The sequence below is a fragment of the Panthera onca genome, chromosome E1, assembly GCF_046562875.1.
Source record: "Panthera onca isolate mPanOnc1 chromosome E1, mPanOnc1 haplotype 2, whole genome shotgun sequence".
Taxonomy (NCBI): Eukaryota; Metazoa; Chordata; class Mammalia; order Carnivora; family Felidae; genus Panthera; species Panthera onca.
This window is the reverse complement of record NC_138352.1, coordinates 34,637,503-34,664,519: the sequence shown is the minus strand read 5'-3', so window position 1 is coordinate 34,664,519 and position 27,017 is coordinate 34,637,503. Positions and strand designations below refer to the sequence as shown.

Below are 27,017 nucleotides of genomic sequence, written 5' to 3'. Positions count from 1 at the left end.
GAGCATTTACTATGTGCCAGGAACTGTACCAAGTATTTATCTTGGTGTTCATTCTAAGTCTTAAGGTAGATATTAAGCCCATTCTACAGATGAGGAATTTGAGGCCTGAAGACATTAAGAGACTTGCTTATAATTAAAAGCCACCAAATTTATAGCAGGGACTGAAATAGCTTCCAGGTTGGCTGGATAGAAAGAATATCTAACCCTATCAAAGTGTGATGTACATTTCTAAAATTTTAGTACATCTCTGAAAAACATTCAAGTTATATCATAACCACCACGAAGATGGTATCTGGTTAACAGAGGCAGATCCATACTGCAAAGCTAATGAAGATTCACAGCCCTTCAATGCACAGTCCATCTAAGGCCCTGGAGGGGCCCTAGAAATGGCCTTTTGAAAGAGCTAGATATTTTTTCAATATTTTGTAAAATTTGTTAAAGCAATATATTTTTGTCTTTTATTCCTTAATGAGGAAGGGCTCCCCAAACCCAGGAGTACCCAGGTTAACAGTCATTTGGGAATCTGACTCAGAAGTGTTGTAACTTCAGAGGTATTTTGAAAGATTCTAGTCATATTTTATAACAATATGGAGAAATGTTGGCAGTATAACTCAAGTGCAAAAAGCAGAGTAACAAATTATATGTACACATTATTATTGCATATAAAATATGAATTCAAGGACTATCAGAGAACTTGAAAAATGAAAGCAAAAAATCCTTTTATTCATTTGTTCATTCGCAAATATTTATTAGGCACTTTTTTTTAAAGTTTATTTTGAGAGATGGGGGGAGCAGGAGAGAGAGAATCCCAAGCAGTCTCCACGCTGTCAGCACAGAACCTGATGTGGTGCTCAGTCTCATGAACTGTCAGATCACGACCTGAGCCAAAACTGACAGTCAGATGCTTAACCAACTGAGCCACCCAGGTGCCCCCAATTAGGCACTTTTGAGGTACCAGGAATTATGCTTTTTGTTATTTGGGTGTTGTTTGCTTTGTTTCATTTCATTTTGCTTTGTTTAAATGTTTATTTATTTATTTTGAGACAGCACGAAAGAGCAAGCCAGAGGCCGGGGGTGAAGGGGGGAGAGGTGGGCAGAGAGTGACGGAGAGAGAGAAAGAATCCCAAGCAGGCTCCACACTGTCAGCATGGAGCCTAATATGGAACTCCATCTCACATATGGTGAGATCAAGACCTGAGCCAAAATCAAGAGTCGGACACTTAACCCATTGAACCACCCAGGCACCCCTCATTCTGTTTTTTTTAAGTTTATTTATTTATATATTTAACTAATATCTGCACCCAATGTGGGGCTCGAACTCATGATCCCTAAGATGAAGGGCCACATGCTCCTCTGACTGAGCCAGCCAGGTGCCCCTTGTTTTGTGTTTTCAATCCATTTCTCTTATTAACACAGTTTTGCATCTTGGTTAAATATATTTGCAAGCCTGTCTTAATTGTCAAATGGAAACCACTTTTTACATACCTTTAATCTTACATTTTGTGTGCTATGACAACTTTAAGAGATACAGAAATATTTAAGTCTCTGGACCTCAGTTTTTTCCTGTCTAAATTATGGAGAATGGGTAAAGAGGCCTCCAAATTTCTTCCCACTCTAACATGTCATGATCATAACTCTGCACTTTCTTCCCAGATTATCCCTTTATTTCATTATAATAAAACTATACAACAGCAGGAAATTTAGCTGATAAAGTTAAGTTTTCAACTGTAACAATTGATTATAACTTTACAGAAATTATAATCAGAAACAATATTATGTCATTTTATATAAATGGAAATTGGCTCTCTGATGATAGTTCCAGTTTCAAAATGGGGCAAATCACTGGTAACATCCACTGTTTTATTTCAGCAGGGAAAGAATTTTATTCATGTATATTTCCTTTAGATCTTAATATTTTTGCCTAGAGACACTAACTTCAAAAAACTTTCAAAGGAATTGAACAGAGGTATGGGTAAATTAGGTTAGTCTTTTAATAACTGGAATATGACAACTTTTCCAAATATGAAAGTTTTCAAAAATGACATTTTGCTTTTATGAAGAGTATTATGAGAAAAGTTTGAGGGAGAAGCTATAGCAGAGTGGTATAAGTTTTGTAGTCAGAAATGAGATAGGATCCCTATTCTGAAACTGCTTAGATTAGTGACCTTGTTTGGGCAAATTATTTAACCTCTTTAAACCTTAGTTTACTCAGCTGAAAAATGGAAGTAATATTAATGCCTAACTCACAAAATGTAGTGAACTTTAAGTAAGATAATATAAACAAAGTTGTTGAGTATAATGTTTATAATATTAGTAAGTGGTACTAAATATTAAATGTTACTGATACTAAATTATTAAATATTCGATATATAAAGGTAAACTCTCAGATATATTTCATTAAAGAAACTGAGTTTCAGAGAAATCAATTAGCAAGTTAACCAAGAATAGAGTGTTTTCCCTAATTTTTGAAAGGATAGGCAAATAGCCCTGTTGGCTCTCTGAGCAACACCATGGCAGTAGGCAAGAATAAGCACTTTAAGAAAGGCAGCAAAAAGGTTGCCAAGAAGAAAGTGGCTAATCCATTTTCTAGAAATATTGGTATGATGTGAAAGCACCAGCTGTGTTCAATATAAGAAATAAAAAACACTGGTCTTGAGAACTCAAGGAATGAAAATTGCATTTCATGGCCTCAAGGGTCGAGTTTTTGAAGGAAGCCTTGCTGATCTGCAGAATGATGAAGTTGCATTTAGAAAATCCAAGCTAATTACTAGGATGTTCAGGGCAGAAACTGCCTTACTTCCATGGCATGGATTTTACCAGTGCCAAATGTGCTCCGTGGTCAAAAAATGGCAGACCATAACTGAAGCTCAGGTTGATGTCAAGACTATCGATGGTTTTCTCTGTCTATTCAGTTGGTGGTTTTACTTAAAAACTCAATAATCAGATTTGGAAGACCTCTCCCGCTAAGCACCAATAGGTTTGCCAAATCCAGAAGAAGGTGATGGAAGTCATGACCTGAGAGGTGCAGACAAATGACTTGAAAGAAGTGGTTAATAAACTGATTCTAGGGGCACTGGGTGGCTTAGTCAGTTAAGTGTCCAGCTCTTGACTTCAGCTCAGGTCATGATCTTGCAGTTGGTGAGTTCGAGCCCCACACTGGGCTCTGCGCTGACAGCCGGGAGCCTGCTTGGGATTCTCTCTCTCCCCCTCTCTCTCTCTGCCCCTCATCCTCTTGTATGGTCCGTTTCTCTCTCTCAAAATAAATAAATAAACTTGAAAAAAATATTGATTCCAGACAGCATTGGGAAAGACATAGAAAAAACTTCCCAATTGTTTTTTCCACTCCATGATACATTTGTTAGAAAAGTGAAAATGTTGAAAACCCTAAAGTTGTACTGGGAGAACTCATGGGGCTTCATGATGAAGGTGGTAGTTCTGAAAAAGCTGCTTCAGATGAGACAGATGCTGAAGTTGAACAAGCTAATAGCAATAAGCCACCAGTCCAAGAAGCTGTTTAAAATTCAGACTTTTGGGGCACCTGGCTCAGTCCATAGAGCATTTGACTCTTGATCTCAGGGTCGTGAGTTCAAGCCCCACATTGGATGTGGAGCCTACTTTAAAAAAAATTGTTAAAAAAAAACATTAAAATTCAGACTTTTAATGTGACAAAAGTCATTAGTAATGTTAAAAAAATAGATAGGCAAATGCTGTCAACTAAAAGCAGTAGTATATTCAGTCTCAATAACAGTCCTCTCTGAGCAGCAGGCTCAGAGCTGACTTTCATTTTCTTCTCTTTTGCTTCGCTATTTTCTCTAAATGTTGTATGTTGAGCATTTATCCCTTTTGTAAAAAGAAGAAAATGTCTTTAAAAAAATTAATGAATTCAACATCCAACTATCCTGTGAACATTAATCTCCCCAAAAAGACCAAGAGAATTGATATGCCATTTTGGATTCCTTTGTGAGTCCCCAGTAGATGAAATGAATTTAAGTTTGAAATAATCAATACATCTGAAGTTGTCAGTATGTATACTCAGTTTGTTGGAGTCCATAATTAGATGCATCCAGAAGTTGTATAAAAGGTCACTCCCTAGGGGAGCCTGGGTGGCTCAGTTGGTTAAGTGTCTGACTTCAGCTTGGGTCATGAACTCACGGTTTGTGAGTTTGAGCCCTGCATCAGGCTCTGTGCTGACAGCTTGGAGCCTGCTTTGGATTCTGTGTCTGCCTCTTTCTCTGCACCTCCCCTGCTCATGCACTGTCTCTCTAAAATAAATAAATGTTAAAAAATAAAAATAAATATGGGGCACCTGGGTAGCTCAGTCAGTTAAGCGTCCTACTTTGGCTCAGGTCATGATCTCATAGCCCGTGAGTTTGAGCCCCGTGTTGGGCTCTGTGCTGACAGCTCAGAGCCTGGAGCCTGCTTCAGATTCTGTCTCCCTTTCTCTCTTCCCCTCTCCCATTTTCCCCCCACCCCTCTCTCTTTGTTTCTCAAAAATAAATATTAAAAATCGGGGTGCCTGGGTGGCTCAGTCGGTTGAGCGTCCGACTTCAGCTCAGGTCATGATTTCACGCTCCGTGAGTTCGAGCCCAGCGTTGGGCTCTGTGCTGACAGCTCAGAGCCTGGAGCCTGTTTCAGATTCTGTGTCCCTCTCTCTCTGACCCTCCCCCATTCATGCTCTGTCTCTGTCTCAAAGATAAATAAACATTAAAAAAATAAATAAAAATAAAATTTTAAAAAGGTCACTCCCTGAGAAAAAACAACTGGAAGACTCTGCATAAATTGGATGAAATTAACCACTAATAGGGAATCTAGTCAGCATGATTAGAATGTCTAAGAAGCTATAAGAAAATAAATAGAATAGACATGAAAACTACAACATATCAATTTTATTCCCCCCACCCCATTCTCTTTTGGTGTTTTAAAATTAGTATTTCAGAAGTTATATGATTGGTATTGTGTTAGTTACATATTGCTGTGTAACAGTTTACCCAAAACCTTGTCGTCTTAAAACAAGCATTTATTATCTCATCATTTCTGAGGGTCAGGAATTCAGGTGCTGCTTAGCTGAGCGCTGGCTCACGGCCTCTCCTGAAATTGCTGGGAGGTTCTGCTTCCAAGGTCACTTACGTGGTTCTTGGTAGTATTCAGTTCCTCAGGATGTGTTGGACTGAGGACCTCAGTTCCTCACTGGCTGTTGCCTCTCCATAGGCAGCCCAGGACATAGCAATTGTCTTCCCTCAGAATCAACAATAGGGGGCGTCTGGGTGGTTCAGTCCGTTAAGCGTCTGACTTCAGCTCAGGTCATGATCCAAAGGTCAGTGAGTTCCAGCCCCGCGTAGGACTCCGTGCTGACAGCCCAGAGCCTGGAGCCTGCTTAGGATTCTGTGTTACCTCGCTCTCTGTTCCTCCCCGGCTCATGCTCTGTCTCTCTGTCTCAAAAATAAAACATTTAAAAAAATAAAAAATAAATAAAAAGAATCAACAATAGAACAAGAGGGAGCCCTCGAGATGAAGCCACAGTCTTTTTGTAACCTATTCTCAGAAGGGACATCCCATCACTTCTGCTTCATTTTATTCATTCGACGTGAGTTCAACCTACACAGAAGGGGGGAGGAACACAGGAGGGTATGAATACCACACTCTCATTGAAGGTCATCTCAGAGCCTGCCTACTGCAGAGATAAAAACATCCATCAAACTTATTCTGCTTGCTTTGATGTCATCACCTAACTATATTCTGAATATAATCTCATATATGACTTGCCTTTAAGGTGAGAAAGTACACTAATAGCACACACAAGTTCCTCATTATCTTTACATTAGTAAATATTCTTTTTTTTTTAAGTTTATTCATTTTGAGGGGGGGGGAGAGAGAGAGGGGGAGAGGCAGGGAGAGAGAGAATCCCAAGCAGGCTCTGCCCTGTCAGTGTAGAACCTGATGTGTGGGGCTCCATCTCATGAATCGTGAGATCATGACCTGAGCAGAAACCGAGAGTCAGATGCCCACCAACTAAGCCACCCAGGTGCCCTAGGTATATATTTTAATAGAGCTATCACTGTAGAATTTGATGCTGTGTTGGGAGAAATGTTTCTTATATCTAAGTTAGCTGACACCTAAGTAACTCAACCCAAGTTAAGTTACCTGCCTGGCCCATGAAGGCATTTTATATTTGCATTCCTATTTTCCAAGGAGGCTTCCTTCCTGGCAGCTTACATTGGCCCTCTCAAGACAGGACTATAGCCCTGGGCCTGGTCACAAGTTTTGGTTCAGTACTTAGTAAATTAGTAAATATTCTTAACTACTTGAATTTTGTCATTTGCTCAGGTCAGGAGCTCACAGTTTGTGAGTTCAAGCCCCCCACTGGACTGTCTGCTTTCAGCGCAGAGCCCAGTTCGGATCCTCTGTCCCCCTTTCTCTCTGCCCCTACCCCTCTCACACATACACGTTCTCTCTCTCTCTCTCTTTCAAAAATAAACATTATATATATATATATATATATATATATATATGTATATATATATATATATATATATACACACCTATTTACCTTAAGAACTGGGGAACTTAATTTCTCAGTCTAATATCTGCCTTCAGTTTAACTAAAAGATAATCTGATATACACTCTCAATCCTGAATCCTATCTTTTCACATAAGGTAATCTTTACTCTTTTGCCAGATAAGATGCTATTCATAGGTTCCAGGGATTAGGACATGTACACATCTTTTTGGAGGCGACCATTCATCCCACAACAGGACATTGTAAAGAATTTTAAAATAATAGTAAAACTGACTAAATGTCAGTCTACTTTTTATTATTACCATGGGCAGGCAATTTCAAGCAATGTCAGTGATAAAATACTCCCCATGGGAGCAGCCCACTCCCCATACCCCCCTACTTTTGGTGGGCCACCATTGAATAGTTCAATGTAAGCTATTCAGCCTGCCTTAACTTTTCAGGACCAAGCACCGCATAAAACTATTTGGTGGATCATCAGTGGCCAGTCGCACCCCCTCATCTTGGTATGACTGACTTAGGAATCAACTTAAGCAAATGTCACCTACTCAAGGAACATCTCCCTAAATATCTAGACTCGAAGTACCACCTCCCACTTATTTCCTGTATTTGTTCCTTTCACAGCACTTGCCACACTTTTTAGTTATTTTGTTTGTAGATTAATTTTTTTTCCATCTCCTTTATTAGTCTGTAAGCCCCAAGTCCTGTATGTCTTATTCTTTGAGTTATCCCCAGAGCCTAACACATTGGTAGGTGCTCAATATATGTGTAGTTACCACTGCATTCTCCCGGCTCGTGGGCTACCAGTAAAGCGGACTCGCTAAACATTGAACAAATTATTCTTTCTTCATTTCACGCCCATTACTAAAAAGAAATAGCCACTTGTCTAAGACTGGTGACATAGAGAACTATTTATCTCCATAATTCAGAAACAGCTGCAGCGTCATGGATCTTAGTAGAGTTTTCTCCTCTTCCAAACTCGAATTCAGGCATGATTAGGAATGTTTTATTCTGAAAAATTCAGAGTTATCCTAAGACTGAATCATAGAATAAGATACAAATACAGCACTAACATTAGGAAGAGGACCTACACATTTTGTCCCAGCGGCACACTAGAAATGACAAGAATCCAGCCAGTAGCCCAAACTTACCAAGTTCCACAGATAAAGCATCCATTTCCTCTTCAAACCACGTGCTCCTCTCAATCTCCTTCAGTATTTCTTTTAGTAGCACAACTATTCACCTGGCTAGTTCTCCAGGCTTAATCTTCAGCTCTCTTTTCTTCTCTGTCTACACTGTCTTCCTAGGAGATCTCACCCATCTCCAAGACTCAGACATTATCCCTACAGGGTTATTCCTGATGTATGGCCTCAGTCCTCTCCCCTGAGCTCCAGACACACAACCGCCTACTTGTTATACCTTCTTCATTATACCACAGGCACTTCAAGCTTATCATGTCCAAAAGCAAACTCTTGTTTTTTCCTCCAAGCCCCTTTCTCTCTGAGCTTCTCCATCTGTAATGACACTGCCATTCACCTGTGGCTGAGTCCAGAAACCCAGGTGTTTCTGGGTTCTTTGACTCCTCTCTTTCTCTAACCCCCCACAGTTAGATCATTCACAAGTCCTATGAACTCTGCCTACAAATATATTTGAATTGCATTTACTTCTTTCCATCTGCACTACTTCCTAGTCTAAGCTACTGGTCTCTCTACTTCCATTCTTAGCAAAATAAGTGGGGTAATCTTAACATAAAAATCCCATCATGGCATTTCTTTCCAAACTTGTGTTATGTCATTCTCTGCTCAACCACTGTATTATAACCATCCATTGTGCCTTTCAGTTCTTTGCACAAGTCAAGAACCTCAGCACATTCTGTTTCTTCTGGTGTAATTATCTCTCCTCCAGCTTTTCCCATAGCAGGTTCCTTCTCATTCTAAAACTGAATGTCAGCATCACTTCATAGATTCCCTTCCTGGCCTATTGAAGCAGATCTTTCCTCCTCTACTCTTATTTGTGTTTACTTTATCCCATACATTTCCTTCCTGGCACCTTCTCCCAATTAAAATACTTGATTAGAGGGGCGCCTGGGTGGCTCAGTCGGTTAACCATCCGACTTCGGCTCAGGTCATGATCTCATGGTTCGTGAGTTCGAGCCCCGCGCAGGGCTCTGTGCTGACATCTCAGAGCCTGGAGCCTGCTTTGGATTCTGTGTCTCCCTCTCTCTCTGCTCCTCCCCAGCTTATGCTCTCTCTCTTTCCTTCGAAAATAAGTAAAAACATTAAAAAAAAAATACTTGATTAGAGAAAAGTGGGGGGGGGGGGGGTCCCTGGGTGGCTCAGTGGGTTAAGCTTCCGACTCTTGGTTTTGGCTGAGGTCATGATCTCAGTTGGTGAGTTTGAGCCCCGCATCATGTTCTGTGCTGACAGCACAGAGTCTGCTTGGGATTTCTCTGTCCCTCTCTCTCTACCTGTCCTCAGCTTGCTCTCTCTCAAAAAATAAATATGGAAACACAATTTTTAAAATTAAAAAAATAAATAAAATAAAATAAACTTAAAAAAATAAAAAATAAAATACTTGATTAGTCTTCCCCACTAGATTTGACACTACATGAGGACAGGAACTGTGTCTTGTTTACTGATGTATCTCTAGCTCCTAGTGCAGTGTCTGGGACGTGGCAGGAGATGAACCAACTGTTGAATAAATTAAGGTGTCCTATTCTATTTTGGTCCCTGTGTTACAAGTGTATTTTGCACAATGTTGCCCAGAGGGGAGAAATTCTTATCCTTCCATTTCATGTCCATTACTTAAAAAAAGAAAATGACAAATGACACAGAAGGCCATTTATCTCCATAGTGCAGAAACAGCTGCAGTGTTATGGATCTTAGTAATGACAATATTTTTTCCCATGATTAGGAAATTTCATACTGAATTTTACAGGAATTGCGTAAAGAAATTGAATCATAGAGGCGCCTGGGTGGCTCACTCGGTTAAACATCTGACTGTGGCTCAGGTCATGATCTTACGGTTGGCGAGTTCGAGCCCCGCATTGGGCTCTGAGCTGTCCTCACAGTTGTGCGGACAGCTCAGAGCCTGGAGTCTGCTTCAGATTCTGTGTCTCCCTCTCTCTCTGCCCCTCCCCCCGCTCACACTCCATCTCTCTCTCTCTCTCTTAAAAACAAGCATTTAAAAAAACTTAAAAAAAAGAAATTGAATCATAAAATACAGTAAGAATTAATAGTGTAAACAGGTAGAAGCCGGAAAGTTTGGCCTGGGGCAACAAGATATTTTCTTTAAGCTTCTGAGGTAACTGTACCGATGTTTCCTTTTGCACACTCCCAAATCATCTTGGAAAGATAGACAACACGTGCTGTCTATTCTGGCCAGAAGTACTAAAGTCATTTATTAAGGCATGATTCACCCACCAAGAGGCCTTCATTTTCCTGAAGAGGAAGGGCAAACTAATTTCAGATAAGTCTCGAATAGTAATTTGACCTAACAGAAGTGTGGGTCCACATTTACCACTCTCTTGGGGCTTACACTACATGACAGCGTCCAAAGCAGTGTTCGTTCCTTCCCAGCTACACTTCAGAAATGCTTTTCATATCTGAGCTTCCCAGCAACCAGTTCTCATTTGCTATCCCTCCCCCAGACACTCTTCGGGCTAGCTTGAAAGTGCTCAAAGCTATAATAGCATTCAAACAGCAACAATCAGATTTCCTTAGTGTCTGTCTTTGAGCAGTTCATTCCACATTTGTTTTTTTTTTTTTTTTTCTGGTGCTTTCCCTGTCACACTATGACGTAAGGAGATCTGAGATTAGAGAACCTGACGTTCAAATAGTTTGTTCAAAGCCACAAGTGAAATTACCTGTCACAATCATCAAATTCCATCCTCCTGACTCCCACACGGGGTTTGAGACCCTTTACTAAAACTTTCAAGACTACGTACAATTATGAGTCTTGAGCATTTTTTTATCACCCTCTTCACATAAAGAAAAAATATTATTTTGTGGTTTCTTTAATAAAATGTCTTTATGAGGACAAGGCTTCTAAATCACCTCATTTTAAGTTTACATAGAAAAGATCGAAGGAATAAACATAGAAGAAAAGTCTTCCACGTGCCAAAAACTTTGAGGAACTTCTGCTAGTTAGAATATAAAAAGACTCAATTACAAGGAAGGGCCAGTTCAAGATTCCACTTCTGTAAAATGTATTATCACCCCAATAGAAGTCCATGAGCATTCCCTTATTTAGGATTGAAGGCCAGGTGAGGGCAGGGGGAGAGACAGTCAAGCCTTACGCTCAGACCCATTTCAATCTCTAACTGAACCCACTGCAATTCCTACTTAAATATTAACCAAAGCTAGACACACATAGACCTCTCTATGTTAAGATGAGCAAATGGAGAAAAACCAAAGGACTATTCAAAGATGTCTCAGTTTGGGGTGCCTGGCTGGGTCAGTTGGTAGAGCATGTGACTTTGATATCAGGGTCGTGAGTTCAAGCCCCACACTGGGGGCACAGTTTACTTAAAAAACACATATACAAAGATGCCACAGCTCAAAGTATGAGGTCCCCTTGAAAAAACAGAACAGGGACGCCTGGGTGGCTCAGTCAGTTAAGCACCTGCCTTTGGCGTGGGTCATGATCTCGCGGTTTGTGAGTTCGAGCCCCGCATCGGGCTCTGTGTTACAGCTCAGAGCCTGGAGCCTGCTTCGGATTCTGTGTCTCCTCCTCTCTCTGCCCCTCCCATGCTCATGCTCTGTCTTTCTCTGTCTCTCAATAATAAATAAATGTTAAAAACAATTTTTTTTTTAAAAAAAAGAAAAATCAGAACAAAAGTGGGTAATATATAGAGCAGATTCAGGAAATCCAATCAACAAAAATGTAAGCATTTGCATTCCCTAATAATATTTCCCCACTACTGAAAATTGTGTCTAGGGGTGCCTGGGTGGCTCAGTGGATTAAGCGGCCGACTTCAGCTCAGGTCATGATCTTGCAGTTCACGAGTTCAATCCCTGCTTCAGGCTGTGAACTGTCAGCACAGATTCTGTGTTTCTGTCTCTCTCTGCCCCTCCCCTGCTCACGCTCTGTCTCTCTCTCTCAAAAATAAATAAAAAAGCATTTAAGAAAATTAAAAAAAAAGAAAAGAAAATAGTGCCTACCATTAAGTAGTTGCTCAATAAATCTTTGTTGAATAAGCTGACTGATTACATTAGGAATCTGGTGGAGGGGAGGTGTGGGGGGATGCTGGCTGGCTCATTCGGTGGAGCATGCGATTCTTGACCTTGGGGTCATGAGTTCAAGCCCCACATGGAGGGTAGAGATTACATTAAAAAAAGATCTAAAAAAAAAAAAAAAAGAATCTCAGAAGGGGGAAACAGGGTAGGAATAGAAACAATAATTAAATAATTGTCCCCAGACTTAAGCCTGCTGGTAAAATGAATGAAAAGAAACCAACATCTAGACTAACCAGGTGACATTATTAAATATTTCAAGGATAAAGAAAAAAGCCTTCAAGAATCCAGCCAGGGAAAAACAAAAACAAAACAGTTTATCTCTAAAGGAACTGAACTCAAGCTGGCCTCAGAATTCTGCAACGCTGTAGGACACAAGTCAAAGCATATCCCACAGAATTCTCAGGGTAAATGTTTATAATTTAAGAATTAAGTGTAGACTTAGCCAAGTTGTCATGCAGTTGTGAGAGCCTCAAAAATAAGTGCTTGGGCTTAAAGTCTCAAAAATTAAACCACCCAGATTATCTGTTCTGAAAGAAAAAATGGCTCAAACACATACTGCTGAATTAGAACTCAAGAAAAGAGAAGAAAGTCATGGCATGAAAGGACTTATGCTTAAAAGATCTTTGAGTGTCAGGGGCGTCTGCGTGGCTCAGTTGGTTGGGCGTCTGACTTTGGTTCAGGTCATGATCTGTGAGTTCGAGCTCTTCATTGGACTCTGTGCTGACAGTTCAGAACCTGGAGCCTGCTTTGGATTCTGTCACCTTTCCCTCTGCCCCTCCCCTCCTCGTGCTCTGTCTCTCTCTCTCAGAAATAAACATTAAAAAATTAAAAAAAAAAGATCTTTGAGTGTCTAAAATGAGAGAAAATACAGAATATAAGAAAAAAGAAATTTGTTTTTCCAAGAAGAATAATCAAGGTAGAAAGGGCCAGATTGCACTAAAATCAAGCTGGGAGAGGTGGAGAGTGGGAGGTAAAGAATGAGGGGAGGACACCTGGCTGTCTCAGTCAGTAAAGCATGAGATGTCTGATCTCGGGATCAGGAGTTCAAGCCCCATGTTGGGCATAGACCTTACAGAAAGAAAGAAAGAAAGAAAGAAAGAAAGAAAGAAAGAAAGAAAGAAAGAAAGAAAGGAAGGAAGGAAGGAAGGAAGAGGGGAGGGAGGGAGGAAGGGAGGGAAGAAAGAAAGAAAGAAAGAAAGAAAAAGAATCGGGGGGATGCACCTGGGTGGCTCAGTCGGTTGGGCGTCCAATTTCATTCAGATCAGGTTGTGATCTCACGGTTTGTGAGTTCGAGGCCCGTGTCGGGCTTTGTGCTGACAGCTCACAGCCTGGAGCCTGCTTCAGATTCTGTGTCTCCCTCTCTCTGTTCCTCCCCTGCTGTGCTCTGTCTCTCTCTCTCTCTCAAGAATAAATAAAGATTTAAAAAATTTAATAAAAAAAAGAATGAGGGGGAATAAAGTGTGCTAAGTACTGCATCTTACACTGGAGAAATCAAGAACTGTGATTTCACTGTGATATTGAAAAGAGGTAGTTTTCTTTAATTTAAAGGTAGGCAAAAAAATAATAATAAAGTAAAAATAAGTGTAGATAATTTTAGAATAAAAACAGGATATATAACTTCCAAATCATTAAACAGACTTTAAAAAGCAAAGAGGGGCACCTGGGTGGCTCGGTCAGTTAAGCGCTCAACTCTCGATTTCGGCTCAAGTCATGATCTCGCAGTTTGTGGGATGGAGCCCTTCCACAGGGCTCTGTGCTGACAGTGTGGAGGTGTGAAGCTGACTTGGGCTTGTTGTCTCTCTCCTTCTCTCTCTGCCCCTCCCCCTCAAAATAAATACACTTCTAAAAAATTAAAAATTAAAAAATAAAATAAAAAGCAAAGAATACATAGTCCAGACAGTAAGAGACAAGAAAAAGAGAAAATTATGCAGAATATGAAAAAAAAAAGATTAAGAAAATAAGATGAGGGGCGCCTGGGTAGCTCAGTCAGTTAAGCGTCTGACTTCAGCTCAGGTCATGATCTCACAGTTTGTGAGTTCGAGACCCGCATCGGGCTCTGAGCTGACAGCTCAGAGCCTGGAGCCTGTTTCAGATTCTGTGTCTCCCACTCTCTCTGCCCCTCCACTGCTCACTCTCTGTCTCTCTCTGTCTCTCTCTCTCTCTCTCAAAAATAAATAAACATTAAAAAATATTTTTTTTAAAGAAAATAAGATGACAGAAAAATTCTAAAACATCAGAGTATTTATCCAATCTATCCTTGACTGTTTATGATAAACAGTATTTCATTTATTCACTTATTATTTCAGTAATCTTCTGGAATATCATAAAGCCATTAAAATTAGGTTAGTAAAGGGGTACCTAGGTGGCTCAGTCAGTTAGGCATCTGACTTTGGCTCAGGTCATGATCTCACCTTTCCCGAGTTCGAGCTGACAGCTCAGAACCTGGAGCCTGCTTTGGATTCTGTGTCTCCCTCTCTCTCTGCCCCTCCCCTGCTAGTGCTCTCCCTCCCTCTCTCTCTCAAATATGAATAAAAATTTAAAAATAAATGAATAAACATTAAAAAATAAATAAATAAAAATTAGGTTAGCAAAGTATATGGAATGTTATACAAAATATAACAAAAAGCAAGATCAACATTATTTCTACAGTAATTCCAATTTAATTGAAGATATAGAAATGGACAGGCAGTCCTGCAGCATAATGGTTGATTATAGACTTTAGAATTGGATCTAGATTTGTGTCTCAGATCTACTATTTACTAACTGATGACCTTAGGCCAACAATTAACTCTCATCCTCAATTTACTCACCTGTAAAGTGAGAATGATAGTATCTTCTTGGAGAACTACTGAGAAGATTACAAGAGATAAATGTATAAAAAGGAAATCAAAGTAACTGACATACTCAGTAAATGATAACTAATATATACATGTGTGTGTGTATTATATAGAGACAGAGATTATACAGTATACAGATTATACATGTATGTATGTACATATATTGCATATGTACACTAATATATAGTTTATATAATGTGTTTATATGTTATGTATAATAAGTCATATATAATATCTGTGTGTGTCATGTTAACAATGGTTATCTCTAGGTGGTAGAATTTGGGGTGATTTTTATTTGTTTCTTTATACTTTTTATTTCCTCTTCCTGCTTTTCTGCATTTTCCAAAATTTCTACAGAGAATATGCTTGCTTTTGCAATTAGAAAAAAGTTATTATTTATAATTAAAATATATAATAAAAAGTTTGTAGGGTATCAGTACAAATAGAAAGAATATATTATAACCATCCAAAAGCAATATCCATTCTTAGATACCTAAAATGCACAAAATTATCTGTAAATGCAGCAGTGTCTCTCAAATAGTCTGAGTTCAGTTTTAGCAAAACAAAACAAATGTCTTTTTCTCTGAATGGTGAATGCCTTGGAGTTACTCCAGAATAATATTGAATTATTCACATTGAATGGTGAATGCCTGGAGTTACTCCAAAATAATATGAAATCGAACTTTATTTCAGAAAGGATTTTTAAGCCTAAAATCCTACAAATTGAATCAGTCCTGGTATGTGTATCTGTTCCAAACACCAATCTCCAAATTTACAGAGACTAGGTCTGGCCCTAGGAGATTAAGATGTACTAGACAAATACTACTTGACGGTGAGGGTAGAGGTTTGGGGGGCAGGGAGAGTAGAGAATGTTGAAGCCCACCACCAATCATTAAAGTGTTATTAGTAACATCCATTTCCACTCCAAGTGATCTTTACCAGGTAGTGTGTGAAACACATTTCATTCATTCATTTAGTCTTTCAGTTAATATTTATTTCTGAGCCTATTGTTATACATGTGGCACTGTACTAGGGAGTGGATTTGCAGTGGAGAACGGGGTCCCTGCTTGCATAGGGCCAAGAGCCTAGTAGAGAAGACAAATACTTATACAAATGGACATATAATTGCAAATTGTGATGAGGATTACAGAGAAGAGTACAGAATATTATGAAAGATAATTGGGGGAGGGGATATTTTAGGGTAGGAGAAGGGAGGGGTTCAACATGACCTCTCTGAGTAAGTGACATTTCAGCCGGAACCCAGAAGATGAGTAAGAGTTAGGGGAAAGGATGGGGAAGAGTGTTCCAGGAAAAGAAAATGGCATATGCAGAGCCCATAAGGTAGGGAAAAAAAAGTTTGGAGCCTTGGGGTAATTGAGAGAGGATCAGTGCAATCTCTTACGGAAAGGCATGTCCAGGCTCCACTGTTTCTAATCTCAGTAATTGCAGAGCACAGTGCAGGATACGAGGCACAGGTCTTACTCAGATCTGTCACTTAGCTGCTCAACTTTATTGCTGAGCCTTGTTTCGACATCCTTGAAATGAGAATTATGAGTTTCCTTCTGGAGCTTCTTGTGAAAGTGCAATATATTGCATCTGTGAAATACTTGCCCTTTTTATTGTATTACTTAAGCGTATTTATAATGGAATCATCAACAAAATGTGGCATTTTCACTCTTAAAATGCCCATTCTGAGAAAAAGGAGTAGGAACTCTCCAGCAGTTTAGGAAAGTGAGAAGAAGGAACAATAGTCACTCATTTGCAATTGTCATTCAATTCCAGAAGGCTAATTATGATCATGAGCTAGGTCATCTATTTTTGTAAAAGTAAACTGTTGTTTACAAGGAAATGGTCTGTTTGAACCTTAAGGGGAATCCGGTGGCTTAGCCTGAGAGTTTCATTGTGAAATTTCTAGATCTTCATGGTTTTCACTCAAATATATTCCTGCTTTTAACCACGTGGTACTTAGATACGTGTCACAATCAAAATGACAAAAATCTATCCAAAGTCTTCCCCTCTATCTTACACTTGTCCTAACTTCCATGTGCCAGGCATAATGCTGAACGCTTGCACGCAATAGTTCAGTTAAGCCTTGCCGTAACAGCCTTATGGAATCCAGTCTCATTATTTAATTATATAGTTATTATAAATAACAATTCTTATTATTTACAGTAGTTATTCTATAATGTGGAAACCATTGCTACTAAGGCAGATACCAGATTAGGTTCCTGTGAACCTGTGGTCATAATATTTTTTCAGCTGATCAACAATACATAACTTCGTTTTATGTGTGTTTCTGTTTAAAGATACCATATTTAATATATACTGACCCCTTAACATTGCAATCCTAACCAACAGCACTATAATTCACGCCTGAATGAAGCTTATCCAATATGTGTATTTTCTCCATCGTCTCCTTGGCAGCCTTTTTGTACTTGGGAACAGTAGACAGCACTTCCCCAATATGCTTGGAGGCCATCTAATTGGTGAAATCAACAGAAAGCATAAAATGCAAAAAAATGTGACACTATTTAGTGTTAGACCACACTATTTAGACCACAAAAAGGACACATGTTTACAGTGTGAGAGCTGAAGCGAGAAGGCAGATCTCAAGCTGGGAACTTGCAAGGTGGACAACTCAAAATTTTCACTGCCCTGGGAACGACTGGGTGGCTCAGTCAGTTAATCATTTGACTCTTGATTTCAGCTCAAATCAGGATCTCTCAGTTTGTAAGTTCAAGCCCCACATTGACAGCACAGAGCCTGCTTGGTATTCTCTCTGCCCTTCCCCTTCCCTTTCTCTCTCTCTCTCTCAAAAATAAATACATTTTTTTAATTAAAAATAAATAAAAAATAAATTTTCACTGTTCTGCACGTGTCCACAAAGAGGCACAAAAGCACCACAAGTACTGATTTGGGAATTACAAAGAAGTTTTAGCAACCAGGCAAATTTACAAATACAGAATCTATAAATAATGTGGATCAACTGTAGGTTTATGATTTTCATTATTCAGATGAAGAAACTGAAGATCAGAGAGGTGAAGTCACTTTCCCAAGATCATTCGAATAAAAAGTGTTAGGGGTGCCTGGCTGGCTCAGTCAGTGGAGCATGCAACTCTGATCTCAGGGTTGTGAGTTCAAGCCCCATGTTGGGTATAGAGATTACCTAAAATAAAATCTTAAATAAATAAATAAATAAATAAATAGCGGTAAATATAGGATTCAACAGTTCTGCTCAACTCCAAAGCCAAATGCTTCCAACCACTATTATCTCCTGAAGTCTATTAATAGGGAAACAGTTAAACAAATTGTAATAGTAAAATCCTACAGAAAGTTATGTAAGGTGATGTATAGGTGATACCTTAGTACTACATTCCTATTATTTAATGAGTTACCAAATGAAATCGTAGGTGTTCTTACAAAGATCTTTCTATTCATTTTCTCACTTGATTCTAATAATCACCCTGCGAGGTAGGAGCTGTCTGAATCCCTATATGATGGATTTGAAAATTGAGGCCCAGAAGAGTTATGTAACTTCTTTAAGATCATACAGCAAATAAGAAAAGCCTATCTCAAGCTTTTAACCACCATATTATTCTAAATCCAAGAAAGAGCACATGACCAAAAGAGCAACAAAAAGACAGAAATTGAACATTGGGAAAAATCTGATAAAACAAGTAAATATTAGGGGCACTTGGGGGGCTCAGTTGGTTGAGCGTCCAACTCTTGATTTCGGCTCAGGTCATGATCTCATGGTTTTATGGGTTTGAGCCCTGCATCCAGCTCTGCGCTGACAGTGGAGAACCTGCTTGGGAGTCTCTCTCTCTCTCCCTCTCACTCTGCACCTCCCCTGCTCATGCTTTCTCTGTCTTTTTCAAAATAAAGAAATCAACTAAAAATTTTTTTTATTTAATTTATTTTTTTTAATTTTTTTTAACGTTTATTTATTTTTGACACAGGGAGAGACAGAGCATGAGCAGGGGAGGGGCAGAGAGAGAGGGAGACACAGAATCTGAAGCAGGCTCCAGGCTCTGAGCCATCAGCACAGAGCCCGACGCGGGGCTCGAACTCACGGACCACGAGATCGTGACCTGAGCTGAAGCCGGACGCTTAACTGACTGAGCCACCCAGGCGCCCCTATTTTATTTTATTTAAAAACATTTTTTAACATTTATTTATTTTTGAGATACAGAGAGAGACAGAGCATGAACAGGGGAGGGACAGAGAGAGGGGGAGGCATAGAATCTGAAGCAGGCTCCAGGCTCTGAGCTGACAACACAGAGCTTGATGTGGGGCTCGAACTCATGGACTGCAAGATCATGACGTAGGCTGAAGTCAGTGCTCAACAAACTGAGCCACCCAGGCACCCCTAAACGTAAACATTTTTTTTAAAAAAACAAGTGAAGATTATTAAAAAAAATAAGACAGAAACACAAAACTTATTCAAGCACTCATAGTATATGACTACAAAGGAAGGGTAAGAGAAAGATGTGCTTATTCAATGAGAATCTATTTAGTATGCAGTTAACAGAGATTTTTACAGAATTTTAATTTCTGACCCTTACATAAAATTTTATCAACAGATTAAGGGATGAGAAAGAATAAACAATAGCATATATCATTGGGAATATGCTAAAGGATGGAATGTTCCATATAAATCTTTACAGAAAATTTTGTTGTCTAGTAAGCAAAACAGTCCAGATTGTGGGAAGTGTTAAATCAAAGGCTTATATTCCAGCCAGTGCAACGCCATTAGGTTTTCAGAAACAGGACGTCAGGTTTCATGTGTGAGCTACATAAGTGTTCAGGTAACTGTCTTTTTCCATGAGTTCAAACTCCATTCAAATTTGTGGGAATGGGGTACATGTTAGTTTACCTAGCCAGAGGGCAACGAGGTCTATCTTGGAAAATCTGGGGACTAAAAGTTCCTCTGGGCTGTCTTTCTCAATTAAGCTGCTTTTGGTTGCAAGCAACAGAAAACTCCAGCTCAAATGATTTAAGTAAGGAAAATTTAGGGGCGCCTGGCTGGCTCAGTCAGTAAAGCATGCAACTCTTTTTTTTTTTTTTTTTTTTTTTTTTAATTTTTTTGTAATGTTTATTTCTGAGACAGAGAGAGAGACAGAGCATGAGCAGGGGAGGGACAGAGAGAGAGGGAGACACAGAATCAGAAGCAGGCTCCAGGCTCTGAGCTGTTAGCACAGAGCCCGACTCGGGGCTTGAACTCACAAACTGTGACATCATGACCTGAGCCGAAGTCCGTCACTCAACCGACTGAGCCACCCAGGCGCCCCAAGCGTGCAACTCTTGATCTCAGAACCTTGAGTTCAAGCCCTACGTTAGGAGTTGGAGTTTACTTAAAATAATAATGATAATGATAATAATAATAAAATTAAATAAATAAGAAAAGTTATTATCTCACATAATAGACAGGAGATAGTGTAGTTACTAAGATGTTTAATTTAGCAGCAGATGACATTATCATGGATATAGGAGGTTTGATGGGTTTTTTTTTGTTTTTTTCTCCCTTCCCTCTCTGTCATCTTTAGTGTGTTGGCTTTTATCCTCAGGGTTATCTCCTCATGGTTGTGTGATGGCTGCTGCAGTTCTAGGGTATCACATGTTGACATGGCCGCATCAAAAGAAACTTTTCATTCTGTATGTCTGTATCTTTCCCTAAGGGTCTGTCTCTCACCCCAAAATACCTGTTTCATGCATCATTGATTAGAATTATATTACATGCCCATGCCTAAACCATGATTGGCTTAGACCAAATAAAAATTCACCTCCTGGAGATAGGAAGGACCGAGGTGTCCATATCTCAGTAAAGTTGGAGTTCTGTTAGCAATAAAAAATAGAAGGGAGCAGCAGTTGGGAAGGCAACAAACAGGGTCAACCACACTACTAAATAGTGATTATTTAATGTCATCACACCCGTAGGCTAGAGCCAGAAAATATACTGTTTGGATAGTAATATCCTGTATACTTAGGTGTTGTTAATTGATAATAGAGCTCTTTAATAAGTCACTTCAACATCCTAAGTATACTTTTTTTTTTTGGTAAGAATAATATGAATAACTCCTCCCCCACCCCAATCCATTTGGGTGAAAGTTGCCAACATGATGTCCCATTATCCACAAATACTTTAGAATGTAATTCCTACAAACATGGATGTTCTCCTACATAACTACAATCCATCATCAAAACTGATACGTGACTGCCACCTAATACTCAGAATCTATTCATATTGTCCCAATAAGGTCCTTTGTAGCTACGGATTAGATCTAAGGTTTTATGTTGCATTTAGTTGTGACCTTTAATCTGGAATAGTAGTTCTTTAATCTTTCCTTGACTTTTAATATCTTACACGTTTGAAGACTGTTGGCCAATGATTTTGTAGACCGCCTCTTAAGTTGGGTTTGACTGATGTTTCCTAATGATTAGATTCAAGTAAGGCAGGGATACCTGGGTGGCTCAGTTAGTTAAGCATCCAACTTTGGCTCAGGTCATGCTCTCACAGTTCATAGATTTGAGCCCCGCAACAGGCTCTGTGCTGTCAACTCAGAGCCTGGAGCCTGTTTTGGATTCTGTGTCTCTCTGTCCCTCCATCCTCTGCTCACGCTCTCTGTCTCTCAAAATAAATAAACAATTAAAAAATTAGATTCAGGTAGTGCATTTCTGGTAGAATTTTCACAGAAGTAACATTGTATTTTTCTCATCGCATCCTATCAAATGGTACACAATTTCAATTTGTGCCATTACTGGTGATGGTAACTTTGATCACTTGATTAATGTTGTATCTGCCAGGTTTCTCCACCCTAGAGTTTCTCTTTTTCACTTTGTAATTAAGTATTTTATGGGAAAGTATTTTGAGACTATGTGAAAATTCTGTTCCTCATGAAATTTTCACCCATTAATTTTAGTATTCACGATGTTTCCTGGCTGAATTAACTATGGCTACAATGGTTGCCAAATGGTGATTTTCTCATTCTAGTCTTCTTTCTGTGGTTATTAGTTAGCACTTGAGTGTAAAGAAAATCTTTCTAGTCCTCCGGTTTGTTTATTCATCTATTTATTTATATCAATATGGACTTATAGATTTCTGTATAATACATTATTGTCGTTATTTGTTTTATTTATTTAGTCCCTTTGAGCTGATTTCTGTGTCCTTTTGACATACCCTATCATTTTTTTTAGTACTTTTTTTTTTTTTTTGCCAGAGTAAGATGTTCCAAGCTTATTTTATATTTCCCATATCCCAGCCTTGGAATAAGCTATTTCTCCCAGCATCCCTGATATCTTTTAACAGAGAGTATTATTTAGAAACCAAGATATGGGTACTGTGTGCTCATTGCTATTGGGTTTTTGCTGTTCCCAGACCCTCTAGAAGCTAATGGTTGTTTATACATATATATGTATAGAATTTATGTTGTGTACAATATATAATATTTTTTACATGTATATATTATGTACATATATGTGTATGTACATACACAGACATTTGCATCTATAATATTTGTTTTTATGTCCGTTTCTATACACGTTAAACCTTGAGTTCACACTGTAAGTCCAATTCTAATATAATATTAGAGGGCCATTCTAGTTTTCTCCCTTTCTGTATCTGTGACTCCCACAGTGAAATATCCTCGATATTTACTTATTGAATTAATTCTCCCTCATTTTGCAAAGTGGCTAATCACCCATATCCATGATGCCTCCTCCCCAGGCAAACACTCTCCCCACCCCACTCCCACTGCAACAATGTTCACCCAGTTGACACTGCCCTTTATGTGGACACCTGCTTTGCTCAGTGCCACCAAATGGCTTTTGGACTGGATTATTTAGGAAGAGAGGGAGTCAGGAGGACAGGAAGGCAAGCAAGAAGACAGTCAGGGAGGCACGTTTGCCTTTTTTTTTTTTTTTTTTTTTAGATTTTTTTTTAAGTTTACTTATTATTTTTGAGAGAGAGAGAGCTCGTGTGCACCCGCAAGCCAGGGAGAGAGGTAGAGGGAGAGAGAGAGAGAGAATCCCAATTCATGCTCAGCATGGAGCCCGACACAGGGCTGGATCCCACAAACCTGGAATCATGACCTGAGTCGAAATCAAGAGTTGGACACTCAACTGACTGAGCCACCCAGGTGCCTCTAAGATTTGATTGTTTAAGTAATCTCTACACCCAATGTGGGGCTCAAACCCACAACCCCAAGATCAAGAGTCACACACTCCACCAATGGAGCCACCCAGGGACCCCCATATGTTTGCCTTTGAATAAAACTTTTAAGAGACATATTTTAACCCAAAGGAGAACTATAGTGAAAAATGTTGGATGCTCTGACAGGCCAGTGGAAATTTTATTTTGGAGGAAGCAGATCCTCATGGCAATCATTAAGTAATAAGGTAAGTATAAATACAGTTTAATGTGAATTCGGTTTTTTTCTCTTCTACAGATTTATGTTCATCATTTTTACATGAAAATAAATCATACCACTTAAGCTAGAGCCTTGCTGCTCAGTGTGACCCACAAACAGTTGCATCAGCGTCTTCTAAACACAGAATCGCAACCCTGCCCTAGAGGACTCAGTCAGCATCTGCGTTTAACAGGATCCTCCAGGTGATTCATCTGTACATTAAAATTTGAAAAGCACTGAGTTTGAACACTCACCAGTTAGTACCAAAATCCATCCTGGTCTCATTTTACAAAATGTACATAGTAAAAGTCGATCTTCACTAGTTCCAGAAGTTAAAGATAAAAATACTGTATCTTGCCTCCTATACTATTATTTTTATTCCCTTGCTTCTTTCTTCTCTTCCTATCTGCCTGTCTGCCTCCCTCCCTTCCTCCTTTCCTTCTCTCCTTTTTAAAGTCTATTTCCCCTAAATAGTTGGTAAACACCTTTAGAATAGGAAGCATTTGCCCCGAAAGTTTACAGTTTAGTAGCCAGATACCAAAAAGTCTGGCTAGTGATTCACCAACTAACTTCTAAGGGAACTTTATTTATTTATTTATTTATTTATTTATTTATTTATTTACTAAATGTTTATTCTTGAGACAGAGAGAGACAAAGAGTGCGAGTGGGGGAGGGGCAGAGAACGAGAGGCAGACACAGAATCCAAAGCAGGCTCCACTCCAGGCTCTGAGCTGTCAGCACAGATCCTGACACGGGGCTCAAACTCACAGACTGTGAGATCATGACCTGAGCCAAAGTGGACGCTTAACTGACTGAGCCATCCAGGTGCCCCAGAGGGAGCTATATTTAAAGACTATAGTGGAATCAAATCCAGTTAGATGGCTCTGCTCTCAGAGTTAGCTTCAAACGAAAGAACTGAATTATTTGCTATTATCTTCCTTATTGTGAAATGTCAGCATTTCAACTGTGGAATCAACCTGGATTCAGTCTGAGACTTGCTGGCTGTGTAAACTTGGGCAAGACTTTTAAACTCTCTGAACTTCCATTTCTATTTTTGGAGAGCTTAAGCTCATGGGCTTTGGAATAAGAAAGCCTAGCTTTGAATCTTGCTTCTTCCCATTCTGCCCTATATAGACTAGGGCAAGCTATTTAACCTCCTTGATCCTCAGTAAAATATAGAACCACTTTGCCACAGGAAAATGCATGCCAAATGCTTACCCAGTACCTTGGCATGTTATCTGTATCCAATAATTAAGTCTATGTTATTTTTCAATTTTGAAATAATGATAATCATCTGCAACAAAGGTTGTTGGGATAGCTTAGATGAGATAACACAGAGTCTGAAGAGTGTCCGGCACAGAGTAAGCACTCAGTAAATACTACCTACAATTGGTTCACAGGGTTGTTGGGAGGACCCAGGGGAATAAGACAATGTGACTCATAACCATTATTGTTTCCTCCAATAAGGGATAATTCTTCTTCTGGGTCTTATTTTATTTTATTTCTTTTAACAATTTTTTAAGTTTTATCTACTTAAGTAATGTTTACACCCAACATGGGGCTCGAACTCACAACCCCAAGATCAAGAGTCACGTGCATGCTCTTCAGACTGAGCCAGCCACGCACCCCTTACTCTGGGTTTTAGAGTGTTGTGGTTTTTGCTTTTGTTTTAAATTTTTTTTTAATGTTTATTTATTTTTGAGAGAGAGACAGAAACAGAGCACGAGAGGGGGAAGGGCAGAGAGAGAGGGAGACACAGAATCTGAAGCAGGCTTCAGGCTCTGAGCTGTCAGCACAGAGCCCAATGTGGGGCTCGACCTGAGCAGAAGTCAGACGCTTAACCAACTGAACCACCCAGGCACCCTTGGGTTTTAGAGAGTTTTGACTATAGTGTCTCTAACCTGCAAGTTGTGTGTGTGTGTGTGTGTGTGTGTGTGTGTGTGTGTGTGTGTTTCTCAAGCCATGCCACATTGTACTTAGTCCCTATACTTATCACTTATTTATACACTGGGATGCTACAGAAGGCAGCAGCTGGGCATTTCCACTAGGATCTGGCTGAGTAAACCTCCTCTGTACTGAAGATCCTGCTCCTGAAATGGCCAGTACCATCCAGCTCTTCCCAGACGAGTGGCTGGATTTGGACTGCTAAAAGGGAAAGGGGAAAGCAGGAGGCAAGAAATGACCCCAAATCTTTAAGATAAACGGCAAGGACTACATCCGCCTAGGAAATGACTTCTTTGAAGGCCGTGCAAAGGATAAAAGGAGGAACAGTGGGAAGAACAGCATCCAATTGCTATGGCAACTGGAATTTTGCAAATAAATACTTCAGCATAGCTTGTTTCTCAAACAAACTGACCTATTCTTTCCATTATTTGGTCCCCCCCTGTTTCCTTATCCTTCCTTCATTAGTGTCCACCCATTCCTATCTTACCTCAGAATTAAAGGAAAAATAATACTCGTTTTTGAGCCTGTTTATCTACCCCCCTGCCAAATTCAATCTGGCAATACATTGTTTATACACTGAGACAGGAAGTGTCCTTATTATAAATCAGGAGCTCTGTCCCTTCACATGTGTCATCATACCAAGGTCCTGGGAGGGATGGTAAGCCAGGAACCTCCCCCAAATCCTGACAGTCAAAACAATAAAGGTCTACTAATGACTTGTGAGTCACCCGATTTCTCTAAGCTTCCCTTTCCCGGTGTGCATGAAGGAAATGCTGCTCTGAAATAGCGGAAATGTGGGCAAGATCTGGGTCATTTGTATTCATAGTCAATTGACCCAGTTTGGACCCAGATTCCCTTTCCAGCCTTAGCTCTCACTGGTCTCCTGTGCTTTAGCCAAGCACGTCTACTTGTTCCTGGCGCACACACTTCTGTGCCTTGGCTCATGCTATTCTCTCTGCCTGGAATGCCCTCTCCCCTTTTCTCCATTTCCTCCTTCTATTTTATCAGACTCTCATCTGTCTTATATGTCTCAAATCAAATAACACCTCTTCCGCAAAGCCTTCTCTGATTTCCATAGCTGGTATGGATCTTGCTTTTCTTGTTTGTGTTCTTTTCTGATATCTGTAGTTGTTTATTTCATCTGTATCTTTCATTCCACAGCCCCGCCCTTGGAAGAAATTAAGCCTGTTGAGAGCAGAGACCATATATTCTCCTTAATTCCCCACAGTCCCAAACTATAAATGGACTTTTTACTTATATGTAACCCTCCCCAGCCAGTGCTTGACTTATAAGTTCTTTAAGACCAAGGGCCGGGGCTCCTGGGTGGCTCAGTCGGTTAAGCATCCGACTTCGGCTCAGGTCATGATCTCACGGTCCGTGAGTTGGAGCCCCGAGTCGGGCTCTGTGCTGACAGCTCAGAGCCTGCAGCCCGTTTCAGATTCTGTGTCTCCCTCTCTCTCTGCCCCTCCCCTGTTCATGCTCTGTCTCTCTCTGTCTCAAAAATAAATAAACGTTAAAAAAAATTAAAAAAAAAAAAAAGACCAAGGGCCATGTCTTATTCCCTATTATAGATCCAGCATCTAGCTTCTTACTTGGCACATAGTTGGTACTCAGAACAAAATAATGGTTGAATTAATGAATAAAAGTAGATGTTTTTTTGGTAATGAATTAGATTAATTTGTAAAATAAAATTTTAAATTATTGGGGAAACTGAGTAGTTACAGGTTCATGGAATTCATTCATTCATTTAGTCAGCAGTGATGAAAGCAAATGAGGATCTGGACATCATGGAGCTCATGTTTTAATGGAACATGCAGAGAATTAACACACAAAGAAATAAGATAAATTCATATTATGGTAAGTACTGTGAAGGAAATAAACATGGCAATGAAATAAAGCCACTTTAAACAGGTAATAATAACAGGATGTTATTTGTAGGGTTTCTCAACCTCTGCACTATTGTCATTTGGGACTGGATAATTCTTTCTTTCAGGGGGCCGTCCTGTACATTCTAGAATGTTTAGGAGCATCCTTGGCTTGTACCCACTAGATAACAGTAACATACAACCCCACCAGTTGC

At 39.6% G+C, this 27,017-nt stretch overlaps 1 long non-coding RNA gene and 1 pseudogene across 1 annotated transcript in view; both read left to right on the top strand.

Moving 5' to 3' along the window:
• The window catches only part of LOC144614342 (uncharacterized), a 32,450-nt gene extending 5,669 nt beyond the window's left edge, over positions 1-26,781 (top strand). Inside the window, exons 2-3 of the long non-coding RNA XR_013552050.2 lie at positions 23,033-23,196; positions 26,689-26,781. This is a non-coding gene — a long non-coding RNA (uncharacterized LOC144614342). The remainder of the gene's footprint in view (positions 1-23,032; positions 23,197-26,688) is intronic.
• Positions 2,407-3,570, top strand: LOC132688088 (small ribosomal subunit protein eS1-like; annotated as a pseudogene).
• Positions 26,782-27,017: the final 236 nt, after the last annotated feature.